This window comes from Halyomorpha halys, unplaced genomic scaffold, assembly GCF_000696795.3.
Source record: "Halyomorpha halys isolate HHAL.00 unplaced genomic scaffold, Hhal_1.1 Scaffold243.1, whole genome shotgun sequence".
Classification (NCBI taxonomy): domain Eukaryota; kingdom Metazoa; phylum Arthropoda; class Insecta; order Hemiptera; family Pentatomidae; genus Halyomorpha; species Halyomorpha halys.
In genome coordinates, this window is record NW_027106548.1 from 453,307 (window position 1) to 472,192 (window position 18,886).

The window sequence follows — 18,886 nt, forward strand, 5'->3', positions numbered from 1 at the left end:
AACTTTCAATTGCATTCAATTAATCTATCTACAATCTTATATCTCCCAATTGCGAAGCAATGCCGGATCCGAAAGTATTATATTAAATACGAATTTTGAGTATATTATTATTTACATTATATATAATGCTTAACATAATTATGCAACGTAATTATCATTGTATTACTATGTTTAACACACACCCACATCTTCGAATTTTGAGTATGAATTTTAGGGGGGGCGGGATGGGAGGCTCGAAACTTGGCTACCACAGGTCTCCAAAATCATACACAACTGAAACAATCATTCTATAAAATCTAATTAGAACATGAAAAAAAATTAATTAATCTCTTATATTCTTTAATTGAATAATTATTACGACTTAAGAAAGTTTGAAGATATGTTTTGTTTACTAATTTAATCTTCATCAAAAATAGGGCGACCTAAGAGGCATGTTCTAGTCTTCAGCGGTACCTAGCGGCGGTTCTGTCAACTACGAGGACTACTGCATCCACAAGCCCAGACATAAACTTTAGCAATATTCGAGTAAAAATAATATTGTTCTCAATCTGTTTTTCTCTACATAATTTCTAATTACAGAAAACTATCTTTTATTGTAAAAAAAAATCACAAACTCTGCTAGAGATGACTAAGTTTTGAGCATCACTTAAAAGTAAATACAAAATAACAATACTTAGATACAGATCAATCAGGTTAGTTCTATTCCAAATAAATATTATTATAAAAATGATACCTCAAAAAAAGAATTTTAACAATGTAATCAATTGAAATGATTGATATCAGTTCAAATAGTAGACTTGTATTTGAGAATTAAATAACCAATCATCATAATCACCAATAAAATCAATATCGATCTTATAGTTCATGAGATTCCTTCTGCTATTTGTAAAACTAAAATTGACTGACATAAAATTAAAATGTCTTAGTATGTTAAAATATTTTAGTGATGTATAATTTATCCAAGGAATCACTCAAGTTCATTAGTTTTTTTTTTTTGTTTTTTTTACAACCTTACAATGTCTTTATTATTTTAATATCAACTCGGAAGACAAATATTGGTCTAGATGTTTGATAAATACATACAATTAAACTTCAAAATTGTAACTCAATTAATTACCATTAAATACATAAAAGTAACAAGTATTGAATAATAATAAGAAAGGAAGAGTTTGCTACATCGATTAGTATTACAAAAATGTATTTATTGAAATAATCAAATATTGCTTGTTTTTTTTTTGTTTTTTTGAGAGGGCATTCAACAGCCTGGTCTTCAACGCCTTTGGTTATCAAAATATGTCACTTTAGACATTTTTTAAACTAGTACATTAATTTTAGGAAGATGGGTATTGTTGATAATTAAAAAACTTACACTTAATAGCAGAATAAACTTTTAATCGCCAATATTTTGCACCACTTTTTAGGGCTTCATCAGGGCTAAATTAAAAAAAGATACAGATCTTGTAAAGAATGATCAGACTTTACAAATGTACATATCAAGTAAACTAAATGAATAAAGCAACTATTAAAAAAATATATATAAAATATATATATTTATGTGCTTTAGTTTAAATGTTAAAGTGTGTTAAATAAAGAAATAATTCCGTCTTTTAGAATGTTAATGACAGATTGTAGTGATAGAAACAAACCAGCTGGCAATACTTTTAACATTTAGTATATCAACATTTTTTACATCTAACACAACATCATGAATAATTGATATAAGCAGTAAAACAAATCTAATTTAATTAAATATGTATATTTTGAGAGTCTTATAATACTCAACAATTTTTCATTTAGTCCTGATAAAGACTGACAATGTGGGGTGAAATGTTTGTTTGTTTATTGTTGTTTAAAGGCATAAAACCTTTTGGTAATCAACGCCTATGGACTATTATAATTATAAAGATAGACATACTTACACAAACACAAATACACACATTTACTTCAATGACATGGGTTAGTTTTTATGGGTGAAATGTTGGTTATTTATAAATATTTCTTTCTGCTATCATGTGTACTTTTTTTACCATCATTCAGAACATCTTTCTACAATTAATTACTTATATATACATAAAGTTTTAATGATAAATATATAACTAAATAGTTAATAACTAATCAATAATAATTATTATAAATTATTAATATTTCTTTTTTGCCACTAGGTTTTAATAAAAACACAGATACTATGTCCTTCCCAGCATTGTCAGTAGAATCAGAAATATTAAAATACAAAAGTACATACATAAAGTTTGTTCAATGACTGTAAGTAAACTATTTTATAAAAAGTATAATATAATATATGCAATAGTTAATTATAGAAAACCATCAAATCTTATGAATCATAATACATACCTAACGCTGGGTGGGAGGGGTGGTTTTGGGCAAGGTACAGGCAACGGAAGAGGTCTCCGATAACGTTCCATGCTGCTCATTTCCCTATAAAAATCACAACATTTAAATAAGTTTTATAATAAATTTAACATTTTCAATAACCAATAACTCTTCCATAGGATTACTAAAAATAATGAAAACTAAAATTATCTCAAATATCTTCATGATGAGAAGATTGTTGACGGTGGATAATTTATATATAATCAAATATCTGTTTTATGGAATAAAAATTTCATAACAAACAAAATAATGTAAATTAAAATAAAATGTTTTGCACTCTGTAAGTATAGTGCAAAATATTTTGGATCTCTTCTCCAACATTCTGAAATAATTTTACAATCTTATAAAATAGACACCTTTGCTTAAGGATGAGTACTGCTTTTTAAATACATTTTCAGATTAGATCTCCATAATTCAATATTTCTTCCTAAATTAAAATATTTTATAAAGTCCACTACTTGAAAATATTTTATAATCTTTAACTCCCTGACCAATGTATCTTAAATGTAATTTAAACTTTATTTCAGATTGTTTATCCTGAAGATGAAACTAGAGTCATGAAACGTTGATGAAAAAATTTATTATATACAGCTAGTAATAGGAAAGAATTAAAAAAAAAAATACCCAAAGGTGCCTTTAAACAGGTTCGCCATTCGTAGGCAATTTAGCGAATGCGCTAATATGTATATGGGGATTTGGATTGGCTGGTACAAGTTTACCTTAATTTGCTACCGACCCGTCGGATGTAGTAGGTTTTCGGACCAAAATCAAAAGTCAAACTACCAACGGATAAATAATTTTGCTTCCCATACTTTAAGTTATTGAAGAATTTCCCCAACCATCGGATTCAATAATTAATTCTAGTTTATGATTGTATATTTTAAAATTCAATCAATTTGGTGTGAATAAGTTGTTTCAAATGCTTAGGCGCTGAGCATTCCTGTAGAACTTTCTGTTCAAATCTCTGGATTCTGCTTTCTAGGGTCCCTCTTTGAGCCCAGGTCTCACAGCCGTATAACGAAGCTGGCTTTATCATGGCATTGCACACCTTTAGTTTCAGATTTTTAAATATTTTTCGGGATTTTAGTATTATTGACAGAGAGAAGACTCTGTCAGCACTTGTTATACGCTGGTTCATGTCAGTCCGTTGATCATTTGTTGATGTTATTGTGAAGTCGAGGTATTTGAAACTGTCTACTTTCGGAAACGATGGAGGAGAAGAACTGATATTGAACTGCTTGCAGAGATTGCAATATCTTACGATATGAGGCAAGGAGCTTAAGATAATGGGGGGGGGGACGTGTGGCTTGAAGCAATTCATCAGGATGCTTCTGCGTAACAATGAATGTCATTATAGTTGGCAAGAGATCACCCGTAGGCCAAAAACCAGATGGATAGGCAGAATCAACAAAGATGCAAAAGAACTGGAAAGCAGTAGCCCAAGATAGGAAGCGTGGAGAAGGCTGGTTCGGGCGGCCAATGAGCTACAAGGTCTGAGAACCAACCGAAAAAAAAAATAGTAGTTTACTTTTTGATTTACCATAGCACAAATACTATAATACAAATAGTACGATTTATACCATATTAAGCATTACTAGAATGTTCTGATTTTTTTAGAAAATCGAAAAAAGAGAGAAAAATCGATTCTATAAAGTGGCCCTTCTGATTGATCGATTTTGTATTAAAATTTTTTGTCGCACCCCAGACAATATACCTGCATTAATTATGTAATTTCAATTTTGTACGACTTTTCGTTTTTGATCTACCTTTACCATTTTAGAAGACTTAATTCGAAATCTTGTACGATCGGAATAATTTACCGTCATATATAGTAAGTAAAAGTAAAAATAGTATAGTTTGTAGATGGATGAAAGTAGAAAAAGAAACCCCTCATGACGATAATATCTTTGGAACACGTTACTTTGAAAACAAATCCAAAACTTTCAAATGTTATGTTTCCATGATATGCACTAACACACTAGGGGTATTCATGATATTGTGTTAAATGTAAAATGTTTTACCATGTTAAATGTTATAAGTATAGCATTGTGAGCAGCCCAATTTAAAGTCATGTTAAATGATAAATGCATAAGAGCTCCTGGTGGAATATTACACAAATAAGTTTTAAAAAACTTATTTAATAGTGCCAACGTTTCGGCCAGAATTTCCAGCCTTCATCAGGGCTATTTATAGAAGATTGGAAATCTAAGTAGCCCTGGCGAAGGCTGGAAATTCTGGCCGAAACGTAGACACTATAATATAAGTTTTTTCAACTTATTTGTATAATTTTCTGACCGCACCCAAATCATCTTCTCCTCAAACCAATTTTTTTATTTGATATAAAACTTATTTTAACTTTTTTCGGATTTAATTTGTTTAGTTTAGTTAGTTATTTTATGTTGTAAATTGTAATTATTTTTATTTTATTAAATTTCTTAATTAATTACATAATAACAGATATTTACTTACAATTGTCAAGAAGTGTTTTGTACTTTGTTTAGAACGATATCAACTCAACAGCTGTCAATAGCAAGATCGGAACTTGTCTTCGGCTTATGTGTTCTCTGTTTCATTTTACACCGATAAATATTTACTCCATTTGACATTACGATAATATATATATACATACTTTTTTTTATTGTAATTTACAACTGTAGATAATACATCTAGTGAATTTGAGGTACGATCATAATGGTACGATTGATTCATAAGTGTAAAGAAACTATCCATTTGTAGGACTCAAATCACATTTTTACATTAAAAGGTCTTGATGCTATCTTCATTTCAGGCGTTTCAGAGGACTGTCAGGAATGGAAGAGGAAACAAGGTTAGAAACTAATGGATTAGGGGGTTTATAATGGAAGTATTGATATCTGTTAACGAACTAAATGCTCCTTTCGTCATTTTTATACCCAATATATGATTTAAATTTGTTATCATTACGAATTAATGAAACAGTTTTATAAGCTTAGAGCAGAAACAATTCGCCTCTAGAAAACAAGTTAAAAAACTTAATTATTCTGATGAACCGTAACACGATTCCCTTCTGCTAACCCTGTTGTGACAATCTTAAATAATGTTATTATCAGTTTTAATTCTATAATTTTTGTAAAGAAAACATACTTATTTTGTTAAATCATTTTATACTATTATATTACATTATTATACTTTTCATAATATTCTGTTCACTTAAATTTTTTCTTAATATTTTAAATTGCTTTCCTTATTGCTATTACGCCAGAAATGTAAAATTTGTGATATATTTTAAGAAGAACGATGACGTATTCAAATCGTAAAAGTTACTGTGAGGTATTTATTACTTTATGAATAAATGAAATTTGGTCTAGGTGCGGTCAAATTAAACTCAAATAGTAAATTGGTGTATTATTATTATTTTAGCCAACGTTTCTCCCCACCTTGTAGAGCTTTGTCAGGGCTAAAAAAAATACAAACTTAACATCAGTACAAATAAATAAGTGGAAAATAACAAGGTTAAACAATATAACGTAAAAATTAAGTAAGACAAATTAATGGTTATAAACAATAAATGAAAACGGTAATAGTAACAGATAAAGAGAAGAAATATTACAGAAAGTACAAATCAAGAGATGAAAAGGGATAAAAATTGATAATATACAAAAAATTGAAAATATTTTATGAATTGAAAAGCCCTTATATTTGCAATACTAACCCACAATGTATATGAACTATTATAATAGAAAAATAAAAACCAATTTGTGGGCCATTCAATTAAAACAAATTAGAATTATTTTCCTTCTGCTTGTCCTGTCATTATACTCGTACTTTTGGAGCAGCGAGATGACATTCAGTAGGATGAATTATGAGCTCAAATTTGAAATATGGTGAACACTATTCATTACCTCACCTGGATAAAATATAATATAATTGAAATTAACCTTAGCCACTGACCTAAGAAATCCTGTTACCCCACCCACCAGCTGAGGGCTCTGATAACAGATGGCTGGCATGCCCTAATGTTACCAAGAGCAGGCACGCAACATTCTCTCCTTGTCAGCTCATAATTTTAATTTTAAATTGTTCTACATCGTTCAAGTTGGCAATTTCTTTTGATAAAGAATTATTCAGGGGAAAAGATTCATGACAGTAAACATTTTTTAACAACTCGAAGATATTTTTAAACTGATTTGAAATTACAAAATCAGCGCTATCTAAAGGCAAATTCAAGAATCAAGAGATAATTTCTAGAATTGGGAAGAGGAGGGGACCAAACTAATGGACAAACTTAAAGTGGTCCGAGGTAATGTACAAAGTTTAGGAGTTCCAGAGAATTCAGATATCTCGGATTGAAATAAACGAATCCGAATCCGGTAAAAAAGTTTCTTGGAGTTTGGCTGCAAAATTATGAACTAAATTAAAATATTAATGTTTTGACCTCTCTATTTGCGTGTTTTAACGTATTTATTGATTAAATTATTTTATTTTATTAATACTATTTTTTTGTTTTTTTAAAACTTATTTATCCATTCAAGTGTTTCCTGTAACTGGTTTTTTTTTTTTTATATTTTCCTTTTAATCTATGTGTTAGTCTTATTCTCGTAAAATCTATCTATTTGTTTGTTTTTGGTAAACTGATCTACTACTGTGACTATGAATGATGGTCTGATCTCACATTACCGTCTAATATTGAATTTGTTTAGCGGGTCACTGAAGAGGATCTAGGAGGGTGAATTCCGGAGAGCGAATTTGTTGATCGGGTGAATTGAAAAATTGTGAAAGGGTGAAATTGGAGGAGCAGAAATGAGAAAGAAAAATAGGAATGAATTGAAACATTTGTATTTGTTGTACAGACCGAAATGGATTGTAAAAGGAAACTGTAGGAGGGGGGGGGGAATTGTTATTATATCTTATTATTCTATCTCTTTTTTTTCTGATTATACCATGTATGTGTAATTTATATATGTCCGATTACGGATGGATAAGTATGCTGTGTGAGATAGCAACCTAATGTATTTAGGCAGCATAGATAAATAAAGTATTTCTCTCTCTAAATGAATTATCTTCAAATACAGTGCACTCAGAGGTAGTGTTTGAAGAACCTTTTTCGCCTGCCAAATAATTCTATTAACTATATTTGGAAACAGTAAGGAATCGACTATTCTTTTGTACCTCTCCATTGCGTGTAAATCTAATTAGGGTATTAACATGATCTTTAGTTTAACATGTTAAATGGAAAAACTCATGTTAAATTTTATCATCACCGTTTTATTTATTATTGTGTTAAGTTACTTGCTCGTAGTTTGTGTTTTGATTGTGTTAGTATTTTTTTGTATGTTATTATAACTGCTAAAGCAGTTGAACACAATAATAATAATGTAATGACAGTTGTCAATTAGCTCATCTTGATTCTAACAAGTTAGAAGATCAACAAGGCACTCACTAGCCAAACTTTCACACAACTTCTACTTTTCACTCACTTTAGGCATCTTGTAATAAATTACTTTAATGAAAACTTAGAAGTAAACAATAACAAGTTTTGTGGAAAAGTGGAACGGTAAAACCAGCAAAAATGTTTAGTATTAGAGGGCATAGAGAACGAGAACGATGAGATTCGATCGGCGAGATGAAGTGTGATTGATTCATTTTCATCTGGTAGTAGCATCAAATATATATATTACTATAACAATCGAGAGATTTGGATAGCTATCACAAATCGTAAGATATACATAATGAGATCATAAGGCTACATTGTATTAATAAATGGCGGGCATTAGAGGACCTGATGGGAGTCCCGACACTGACGAGCTGCCTAATACCTCCGAGAGAGGGCGGTAATGAACAGACTAATAATGAGCAAATGGGGCGATGTATAGCAGGAGGGGGTGCAATGGCAGGATGTATAGCGAGGGGGGGCGCCACTCGATATTTCAAACGGCTAAGTAACCATTGACTAATATCTGCCATCAGGAGCCAAAGGGTTATCTTCTCTCCCATCAAGGATAATGCTCTCCTCCATTACAGCGCGCTCTAATGGGAATAGATATATGTAAAAAATATAAACAGAGGCGTGGATCAATACGGCTTCGGTACACTTAAATGTTCCAACTAGAACCAAAGAGGACTTTAAGATATGAGCTCCTCCTTAATTAATTAATTAATAATGATGAAATAATAAGAAAAACAGTCGAAAAGAAGTGTGAGGGAGGGGGTGGAGGTGCATCAGAAGATGGAGTTATGAGATGATGTTAATGGGGTTTTTGGTACCTTTCCTGCCCTGCCACCTCGCAGGAAGGGGGGATGGAGTGATAGACTAGAATACTGGATTGAAGGAAGCAGGGAGACCGGAGACACATTAAATTCTTCGACAGTCTCCCTGCTTCCTTCTACCAATGAATAAAAGGATATATAGAATGATTAGAAAATAACGAACATTATGGACATATAAATAGTATTGACAAACATGAATAGTTCAATGAATGGAGAAGTCAGCAATGAACAACATAAATAAACAAAACCATATTTATTTATTTTATGCCGACGTTTCGACCTGAGTTTCAGGTCTTCATCAAGGGTTATGCCGTAGAAGGTAGGCCTGTAACTGATGTGATTCAGGCCTACCTTCTCCGCCATAACATAAAATAAATAAATATTGTTTTGTTTATTTATGTTGTTCTTTGCTGACCGCACCTGCCAACGAGCTTCTCCAATCATTAATCTACGGTCAACTATCTACACCTCATCATGAATAGTTCAAGTGTTATTAGATGATAAAGGCTGTATAAGAAGAGTAAAATTGAAATTAAGTAAGAGGAAATATTCTTCTGTCCGTTAACAATAATTAAACAGGCATTAACATTAATTAAACTATTTATTGTGAGCCAGCGTTTTACAGAACTAAAGTAATGTAACAAACTATCGGAATAGATAACATAAAATAAAACTAACTTAAGTTATGACTAAAAATGATTTAAAATCTGTGAAAATATTTAAAAAATTGAACAAAACAAATTAAAGAAAACAAATAAGACGTACAGTGAAAAGTATAACTGTAGAAAGAATCACAATAAAGTGTTAGATAATTATGAAAAGAGAAATAATATCATAATTATATATAATGAAGTTAACATTCTTTATTTTAATGATTCATTTACGTTACGGTGCTATCGTCCCTTCATCAGGTATTCGCTACATTGTCATGTTGCAGCATAATTCAAAGATTAAAGATAATGCAAAGTCATCAAGTAAGAACCTATAATATTAAGAAGATATAAATATGGTATTGAGAGAAGACCGTATGACTACTCTACTATTAATAGCAAATTCTTGCACAATCTTGGAATTATGCTGGAAGATGACACTATAGCAAGTACCTGATGATGGGGTGATAGCACCGAAACATCTACTTATGCTATTATTTCCCATTTCGTAATTACTTAATACTTTATCGTGGTTCTTTTTACAGTTAAACTTTTCACTCTACATCTTATTTTATTTCTTTAATTTATTTTGTTCAATTTTATGTAAATTTTCACATATTTTAAATCATTTTTAGTCATAACTTAGGTTAGTTTTATTTCATATTATCTATTTACATGGTCAGTTACATTATTTTCGTTGCATGCATCTTTTTTAGTCCTGATGGAGCCCTGTAAAGTTGGCTCACAATAAATAGTTTAATTACTGTTAATGCCTGTTTAATTATAACAATATAAAAAATAATATAAAAGAAAAACGTAAAAATACAGTACATGTTAAAAGAGGGAAATAAGGATAAGATAATTGTCATGAAAAAAAGGAAAACAGGAAGCCCACCTTTCCGAATGAAGGAAAGCGAAATAATGAGCCAAAGGCGGATGCAAGGTATCAATGAGGTAGGGGAGTGGGGTGCATGTGACGTTGTATTTGAAAGCAACAAGTTGTAATATAATATTACGAAATAGAAGAAAATATTAAATATAATTTGGCATTAAAGGATAGCATACATCAATATATACAATGAAGGGAGAAGGAGGAAATATACATAAATATAGATAAAATACGGGAGTGGGTAGCTCACTGGTAAGGCACTGTGCTGTTCATTCCAAGGACCTGGGTTTGAATCCGGCTGAACAGATAAATATTTTCTGTTTCACTGTAGCCGTGAGGCCGGTGGGTACTCTCGCCGTAGACAGCTGTACGTCACATAGTTCCTCAGATATAGATTTCTCAAAATGAATTAACTAAATACTGATATTTCAGTACATTTTTATGAAATGTTGCTTTTTAAAAGGCTATATCTCGAGAACTATTTGACTTAAATAGCTCTATTAGGGCTAATATTTCAGCAAATATACTCTTCTTTAAATAATGTTCTTTTAGATTTTCTAGTGTTGTGGTAGGTTTAAAGATATAGAGCTCCGAAAAAAAAATTAATTATTTTTAAGGTTTTGAAACAGTCGCCATTTTTTTATTCCCCCTACCTATACTTGGCCGACTCATCAGTTTCGACTAGTAATTATACATATTTTTCATTAAAGTAATCAAAAATTGGGGTGAGATAACTGACTTTTTTCTCCTCTTGGGCTCTTTTACTATGAAGAACGTCCGTTTTAATGAAGTCCCTAACATACCACGGGTTATAGATACATTCCAGTAAAATGAGATGTCTTCACCCTTGACGAATACCCTATATCTACCCTATTCTGAATTTGGTACTTAACGGAACATTGAATAGTATCGGGTCTAACATTCCAAAGCTCTCAAGAAGTTTGTCTGTGTTAGCCAGTTATATGACAAGCTCAACCGCTTGTTACTGTCTAGTTGCAGAAGGTTTAAATAACAATGTTCCACGAAGCGAGTCCAACCCATATTAAGTATTTTGATTTTGAGGACAAAGTTTGCTGGTTTTTAAAACATGATATCCACAGGAATGGGTGCCATTTCTAGTCTTATCATAATATGTGGTGTAAATTAATCGTGAAATAGTCATTCACTATATGCGAAACTCGAGAGCTCGTTCTAAGAACTTGATGTTAATGAGAACTAGAACCTGGTTGACTGATGCAAAGAGCTCTCCCTTTCGGTAAGATGCTATCAGAGACAGGACAGGACACGTGGGGACACACGTGAGGGGATTACACCCCCCACTCCCGGTTATCGGACCCGTGTCAGTCACTAAGCCTCCCCTGAGCCCGTTATAAATGATGGCCGCCTTCCTAATAGAAGCTAAACACATCCAGTCCCCGTTAATGTCTTTGTCGGCCCTAACAGAAACCTCGGGGCTCTAATTCTTATTGATAGCGAGTCATATCTCTCCATGAGCAAATAATTAGTTCGCCTGGAAACAGGGGGGGGGGATACTGCCGTTTTTTATAAAAAAACTCTAAATTGTTTAAATGTTCTGTATTTTTCATGAATTCCTATGTTATTTAGAGTTCTGAATTCTATGGATCGATTTTTTTTATTTTGATAATATTTTCAAGAGTAAAATTACAAATCTTAATTTTTCCACCTGTTAACGCCATTTATATTAATTTTTTATTTATTTATTTATTTATTGACATTTACAACTGTATAAAAAATACAAGTAAATTTGATCATAATGACATAATGATATAATACAACATGTAGAGAAACTACCCAGTAGTAAAACTCTAAAAACAGTTTACAATATAAGGTCACGAGGCCATCTTCTTTTCAGGCGCCTCGGAATGGAAGAGGAAGCAAGGTTAGAAACTAGTGGGTTTGGGTGGTTTTATATTAATTAAAACGTAAATGGTTTGTAAATTTATTTACTATGTATTTTCGTGAGAAGTATGTTTTGGTTTAAAAGACAGAGAATTATATTTGTGTTGTAGGGTTTATCGTGAAATACCGCGTGGGACCATTTGCCACAGCAATACAATGTGTTGTGGGCTAAGTTCATTAGCCTACGTACAGTCGCCCAGTCGCTCAGTCGCCTAGTCGCTCAGTCGCCCAGTCGCCCAGTCGCTCAGTCGCCCAGTCGCTTTACTCCAGTCACATGTGTTGGCCCACCGACGTGGATTGAGAACATCGTCTCGGATCTTAAGGAACGGCCTTGCTTCGGAACAATTATAATCAGAAAACTCAAATCGTATAATTTTTATAACTTTTTCTAAAAGCAACAAGGTTATAGAAAAAATGTCTCGATTATTAAAGTTTTTAGTGATTAACGCGTAATAAATATTTTATTTTACATATAAGGTGGATAATTAAAAATAGGTCGTAGAAAATTGAGTTTAACTAATAAAGAATACATTGTTCGAAAAAAAGAAGAAAAGTTATCACAAATTTTTTTTCAAAGAGGCACAAAATGCTGGAATAAGGCCTTGAAATTTGTTTGTTTGCTCTGCTTACAATGTATTGAAAAAACTAATAAAATTAGAACTAAATAATGCATGTATATTACAGTTATATAATTTGAGAAACGAGTAGTTCAACTAAATTACCAGTTGTATAGTTTGTAAAATGTATGTTTTGTAAGTATAGGATTTACAGCCTTATAAAACATTTTTATATTTTATTAGCGGGGTACCCCCAGTCCGCAAAAGCGGACCAATCTCCATTTTACAAACTATACAACTGGTAATTTAGTTGAACTACTCCTTTCTCAAATTATATAACTGTAATTTACATGCATTATCTAGTTCTAATTGTATTAGTTTTTACAATACATTATAAGCAGAGCAAACAAACAAATTTCAAGGCCTTATTCGAGCAAATTTCAAGGCCTTATTCCAGCAAATTTCAAGGCCTTATTCCAGCAAATTTCAAGGCCTTATATCCGTTATTCAACACGTTAACACCTGCCCCCCCCCCTCCGGTGCGTTGGCAACACACTACATAAGGTCACGTAGTATTAGGATTAAGTTTTTATTAGATTTAAGTTTGTTAAATTCAGAAATAACGTGTGCCCTAACACATTATACACTTTTATAAATACTGACAACAAAAATAATACACTCCAAAAGACTCCTTAGAATGTAGATGTTCTACAGAAAAAGGAGAAAGTTCATTGTTTATAAATACGCCATTAAACTTTTGAAAGGGTTATGAAAAAATAAATAAATAAAAAATAAGGCTGTATATTTAAATTAATTTCATTTTTTTTTTCAACTAAAGCAAAAAAAATCTTAAACATATCAGATATGAGTTTTGAGAAAAACGATTTAGAAAATCGTTTACGACCATGTTGGATTTGAACCAGAATCATTTCAGAATTCACAATATAATTCAGAACAACAAACTATTACTGTTTAGGATAAAAACATAGAGTATTTAATGCAAAATTACTTCAAAAACTAATTTTACTTTCTTTAGGAGAGCGCAGGAGGATTACGCAAGGTCCAAGTTTTTATAACAAGCTATAAAATCCTTGAGTCCTTTGAATGGAATAAGAGATTCGGTATGACTGACCAAAGTGGTACAAAATGGTCTAACGAAAAATGGTTAAAGATATAATTGCTCGAAAACAGCTCTTCGACTATTACAACACTTACTCGACAAACGGTCTAAACTTCCAATCCATTACATAAGACTCATTTATTGGATTATTATGTGGCCTCTTCGGACTTTGAGTCTTCACTAAACCATCCGATTACTTTTTTATCCAACCCTTACAATCCAAATCTATCAGGACCTCAATATTCCACATTGCGAATACTTTAGAACCAGATACTAATTCTTCCATGATAAAATTTCCAATGACCCAAACCCACTTGTTTCTCACCTGGTTTCCCTTCCATTACCTGATAATCCTCCTAGGTGTCTGAAAAGAAGATGGCCCCGAAATCTTCTCCTCTAGAAATTTGGAGTTCTATCGATGGGTAGATTCTCCACATGTTTTTATCATGCTATTGTATAACTAAACATCAAATTTACTTATTATATATAGTTTTAATGTGGAAGTGGGTAGCTCATTGGTAAGGCAATGGACTACTAACTCTAAGGACCTTGGTTCTAATCCGGCCGGGCAGATAATTATAATGTGTTTCACTGTGGCCGTTGTGTCTGCCCAGTGAGTTCGGAAGCACTTTGCGGTCGAGCGTGATTCTGTCCCAATCACCTCCTTGCACAACCGTTATGCTAGAAACAGTTTTAAATATCAACACAACATTTCTACAATACATATATACAAAAATACATGTATACACAATACAAAAATAAAGAGATAATATTGCTAAAAAATATATATATAACAGTTTTGCACGTCGTTGTCTTAAGCTCCCTCAACCATAAAGTGTCAATAAAGAGAAAGTGTCAGTTTGGATTACGACCGGTGGGGGAAAGACACAGACCATTGCCTCTATGACGGAAAGAAAATATGCTGTAAGGTGAAGGGGCTGTCTTAGGGGGAGGAGGAGAGGTTTACGACAGGACCAGAGAGAAGGGCCCTTACACCGCCTGTATCCTCTTATTAAATCTCGTAAAAAGGTTAGCTCTGCTTGAGGACATGTTGCGAAGCGTTTACGGGGAGATAGGGCTGAGCCTGATGACGAAATAATCAGTTGGAACCTTGGAAATAAGCAATCCATCTGATTTATAAATAGGCAGAACAGACCTGTTCAGGCCAAGTTCAAGGATTGATTTGTAAGTAGTTCTAGTATTTAATTTAATTACATTTATCTTTATTTGTATTATTTTTTTTAATTTTGAGGATAAATTATTTATATTTTTTATTATAATGTTTAAATGTAATAATAACAGTCAATGAGGGTTATTTGGTTGGCTTCGCCGAGCACAATAGCACAATAGCACAATTCAACAATCTACGGTCTTCTGTCGAGATGTCTAGATCGGTTGCAGTCTAATCGCCATTAGTCGTTCCTATAACTTATTGACGTTTTAATTAAAATTAGATAACGGGGTATATTAGTCGATACAGTATATACGTGGGTCTACCAACTTTTGACCACTTTTGAAAGTTATTCATAAAAGCAGCGTCTACAACTTCCTAGCAATAGTCTTACACTACTGTTACAACAAGAAATATGTTACCTTCCTCTGACCAGGCACTCAGTATTTTATTTATATATTGTTATTAATTTTGTAAATTTGTTTAGTGCTTTTAATTATTCAATTTCAACCCGAAGACTGAAGCCCAGACTACTTCAGGACATTCTTTTATAAATTTTAATAAATATAAAATTAATTCATTGTCACACTACCTTTATTTTACTTTTTATTATTACTCATTTTATTTATTCGTTATTATTATTTTTATTTTTCTATTTTCTTCTCTTGTCCCTTTTTCAAATTAACTTGTTTTTTTTTTACTATTAGTGGGTAATTGTTTGTTTTATTTAAGTGTACCAATATCATTATTTTTTGTTATTAATTTTACTTTCCTATTTTATTAAGAAGCATTATTATTATCAATTTATTATTATTTTTTTCTTCTTTTAATAATAACATTGTTTATAGTTAGGGGTGTCTTTTGTACGAAACTATACCTCCCCCCCCCCATAATCAACTGTTAAAAAAAATATATATATACAATATAACGGTTATATCAACCATATAAGGTCCACCAGGCCTATCTGGTATAAAATAAAATATATAAAAAAAATTATTCAGTTTGTTCATTGGACTTTTTCTTGAAAGCCCTCTTTCTTTTAATTTCTAATCATTATTTTAAATATGAAGGTTTTATTTTGATTATATTTTTATGTTTATATAGTTAACCTCGACAAAATACATTTTTTTTTTTATTCTTTGGAGCTTCCTTCAAAACGACAGCTTCGATTAGAGGTAGCCATTCTATGTTTATTTTTATTTTCAAACTATATGAATTAGCTGCCTTCAGTTCAGAGAATTAAATCCACTTTGCAGAGTAAAATTATCTTAAACAATAATTCAGTTCATTTCATACTTTCAACTGCCATGATGTAAACTGTATGATAGTTACTGTCAGGATAACCTGTAGAAGGTTATGATAACCTATAAACGTTCCCAAATGTACAAGGTGAACGACTCCTGGCCTACGGAAATAGTTTTAATGTCCTTTACAAAGATTTTAGGTTTATTAAATAAAAACGATTTCATGAAACAAGATTTTATGGTACATACTTATGTTTTCTCCAAATTTAAATTCAATTACACTGACAGGCACAAACAACAGACTATCCTCCATTTAGAAATGGGAAAAATAGCTATTGTTGAAACTAATAGCTAACATTGCCATGGCAACGATATTTATTTATCAATGGTTCATTCATGAATAAGGGTCGTTTCCATGGTAACTTTAGCTAGTAGTTTCAACTCTAGCTAATTTTTGCCCATCTCTGCCTCCAATGGCTCCTAGGGCGCTCGTTCATCCTCAAGATATACACAATTCTAATTTTTGGAATCATTTTATATTGTATTTTTATTTTATTTAATACCAAATTGGCCTGGTGGGCTAATATAACAGCTACATTGTTTTTTTAACAATTAATTATGGGGGGGGGGGGGGTTATAATGCCGGACAAAAGCCGCCCCTAACTATATACAACGTTATAAATTTTTAAAAATTAAGATAAAATAGATTGATAAAAATAACATTTCTTAATAAGGGAGAAAAGTTAATAACAAACATAATGACATTCGTAGATCAAACAAAAAAAAAAACAATTGCACTCTAATGGAAAAAAAATGGAAAGAAAAAACAACAAGTTAATTTTATATTATATCTTCCATAGCTTAGATAACTATAAATCGATACAAGTTATCCAATTTAAGATTTGCGGACGATATAGTTAAAATTAAATTACATCTGTACCACTAAAACCCGTGAAGGGCAGGGGTGCGGTACTTTATAAGCAAGTACTACTACTAGACTAATGGTTGTGCAAGGAGGTGATCGGGACAGAATCACGCACAACTGCCAAATTTTTACCCTATTAAGGATATCCACTTTAGGAGGCTGGGTGCACCCTGAACCTACAGGGTTGACTCACGGCAACATTAAAAGAATAATTAATAGTTTGTAACAGCCGGATTCGGACGTAGAGCCTTTGATCTAGTAGCACAGTGCCTTACCGCTGAGCCACGCCGTTCCCCAATATCGATTGGCAACTCAAGGAAAAGTAAAAAAATAAGATGATGATGAAGCTGCAAATGTTATAAACCTTAAATATACAGTAATTAAACATGCAAGCAGAAATGATTAAATATATTTCTGAAACTTATTGAGAATTACACTGCGATGTGAACCTGTTGCCAACAATACTGGGAAGAGACAATGCCACACACCAACCCAGCTTGTTTATACGAATCGTCCCGGAGAGCATAGAGATATTTTCCAACCCAACAAAGAAAATAAACCTAGAGGGCATATTTCGTTATTAGGCAGGCACTGTAAACGGTTTCCTGTTTGGAACAGACTGTTTACGTTGAGAATTCCTCTTCTGTACCTCCCTTCTGCCTTTCTGCTCTGAGGTGTGTGGAGATTTGTCCTTCAATATATAAATCTAGCTATGTCAGCTCAATATTTATAAATATGGAACTGATTTAATATATTTTTATTAGTAACGAAAAAATTATCTAAACAGTCTCGACCTTCTTTATGAAAACATCACAAGTCCGACGTTTCGGCCATCACCGAAGGCAATCTTAATTTTAATATCACAGCCTCACGTTGATTTATAAAACCTTGCAGGACATTCTTATCGAGTCAATTTAACAATCAAAACTTTTATTTGTCACTATAACATATAATAATAAATTCTATTCTTTAGAATTTTGCTATTTTACCATCATTACAGAATATTATTTTATTATAGCAATTAGCATTATAGCATTATAGCAATATTATTTAATTCATAATATTGTTGTGGTAAGTGAATGATATTAAAATTGAAAATTTAGAATTTATTATTAAATGCTAAAGTGGCCAATACAGGTTTATTTTAACTGTGTTAAATTGAATTGGGCAGAATAATCTGCAAAGTTTTATCAATCAACTTTAGGCGGTGTAATTAAAATTAAGATTGTCGTTGATGATGGCCGAAACGTTTCAAATGTAATAGTTTTAATAAAGAAAGTTCAGGCTATTTCGATATTTTTTTACTATTAATAAAACTTCCAGTATCGAACAAGATAATAAAATTATATATTAATATAATTATTGCTAATAAATTTAATATATGTATATAATAAAACATAATTATTGCTGGGATGGTAAAGCAACATTTTTTTCCAGAAAATCGACAGGGCAGAAATAACACTTAATAGAATCGATTTTTCAATTTTTTTTTTTAATTTTCTCAAAAATGGCTATATAGATTTTGATTACGCACAGTCAGTCAGTATACGAGTATTAATTTAGAATTTAATGTTCTTTAATATCAGCTAGGTCGTATTCTCATTGAAATAGTTTAACAGGGCTTAAATGTCAGATTTTTTACTACTTTTTTTTTTTTTATTTGAAAAAATCAACTCTTATTGTTAGTAATAATAACGGATAAATTTATATTAATAATAACGGATAAATTTATAGTAATAATAACGGATAAATATATAATAATAAGAACGGATA

The 18,886-nt window shown here is 31.6% G+C and overlaps 1 long non-coding RNA gene across 1 annotated transcript in view; it reads left to right on the forward strand.

Moving 5' to 3' along the window:
* Positions 1-490: 490 nt before the first annotated feature.
* Positions 491-18,886, forward strand: part of LOC136795172 (uncharacterized) — a 21,626-nt gene continuing 3,230 nt past the window's right edge. Inside the window, exons 1-2 of the long non-coding RNA XR_010842738.1 lie at positions 491-692; positions 2,163-2,262. This is a non-coding gene — a long non-coding RNA (uncharacterized lncRNA). The remainder of the gene's footprint in view (positions 693-2,162; positions 2,263-18,886) is intronic.